Genomic DNA, 1,798 nt, shown 5'->3' on the forward strand with positions numbered 1-1,798 from the left:
CGGGATCCCCTCCTGTTCTCTGATATAAGATCATGTGACCACCTTTAAGAGGTTGTCAGGGTACTCTCAGGTCCCACTGCAAATCCCTATGCCTTTTTCTTAAAGTCCAGCGCAGTCAAGATTCAGACATTAATAAATCACCAGTTCTTTAACATTATTACCAAAATAGATATACTTAAAAGCTTTCTAAAATATCTTAAGCAGGGTAATTTCTCTGGGGCCTCAACGTATCAGGAATTTATTTAATTGAAGAGGCCAGGAAAGTCACTGGGCCTTGCTCACCACCCCTTTATGCCCCCCTTCCTCCAATTCAAATTCAGCATTGGATTATAGCATACTTCCTTCAGAAAAACCTGTCTCAAAGGCCCTTTGAGTCCACATTTTGGATTTAAAATCCCTTGAATCTGCTTGACCCATGGCCACATTCTCTTAAGAAGTCCTGACGAAATGGGCACTATTCCTCTGACATAGAGGCTCGATTGAAGGGTAAAATCCCTTTCCACACAGAGACAGAAAAAGGGTTTGCATTATGGCAACTCCACCAGGGTGATATCTTAACTTGAAGATACCCACTAACAACCAAAGTGTGGGGCCTTACCTGAACTTACCTGATGTGTTCAGGTCCCTATTTAATGTGCCAGCTCTCAGGGGGATTTCCTGCCAGCAGGGCCTGAGACCACCAAGGGGTGAGGAGATGGTGTTCTTCAGCCACACTTAACATTTTAAAATACTAACATTATACCAATACTCTTAGTGTTAGGTGATATTAGGCCCTTTTGGGTGAGAAGCCACTACTTCGCTAGGTCAGAAGGCGCCTGCACTGTGGGAAAGCTCCACTTTAGTGATAAATCTGTCTCCCTTGTTTCTCTGTGAACTTATCTACCATCTATCCCGGGTGCAGGAAGGCAGGGGCACAGTTCCCCAGCCCCAGAGACTTGAGGAGCCATAAAGATAAGGGTACCAGGATGAGATGAGCCGTAAATAATAACTGTGGGAGCATAAACAATAAGTGTGGGAGCTTAAATAATGAATGTGAGAATGGAACAGACTGCTTGCACCTAAATTTGTTACTTTTGAGTTGACTTTGATATATGTTACAGCCAATACAGGGTATATATTCTCCAGCCTTATGTTAAGTTGGGGTCCAATCCACTTGGCTGGCCTGTGTGCCCCAAGTATGATCTGACCCCAGCATGCTGGCACAATAAACTCTGTTTGCTTTTTGCATTGCCAGCAAGACTCTTTGTCGTTTTCTGGGAGTTGACTAGCTCGCACCCAAATGTCTGGGGGGGAGCTCTGGCCCGGACTCTAACAGGGACAGTGTGGTAGGGGATGTGACCTTACTGTAAAGTGAGCATGAATTTATATAGATTAGGCAAAAGAGAAGTCCTCAATACTCTTCCCACCCAACAATGATACTGTAATTGGCTGGAAGGCCGTCTATCCCTTTAGAACCTGCAGTGATGTCACAGCTCACATTCCACATGGAAGCTGTGCCTCAGGTCGTGGTGATGCTCCCCAGGTGTGAGGCAGATTTCTAGGTGTGGTCTCCCACAAATGTATTCATCATGAAGTGCTACTCACTTATTGAGATAAGTAAACTATGTCTTCTCCAACAAAAAGCAGACACTAGGAGACCTCATGTTTAGTGAAATAAACCAGTCTCTCAAAAACAAAAATGTTCTATGTTTTCCCTGACTTTTCCTAATATTCAGGATACACAAAAGCTGTTACATGTATGAGTGAAATAGGCATTTTGAGACTGGATTATTATCTAGAAATCTTATCCATAGTTTTG

The sequence above is a fragment of the Ochotona curzoniae genome, unplaced genomic scaffold (genome assembly GCF_017591425.1).
Source record: "Ochotona curzoniae isolate NIBS_2020 unplaced genomic scaffold, NIBS_Ocur_1.0 contig_2152, whole genome shotgun sequence".
Lineage (NCBI taxonomy): Eukaryota > Metazoa > Chordata > Mammalia > Lagomorpha > Ochotonidae > Ochotona > Ochotona curzoniae.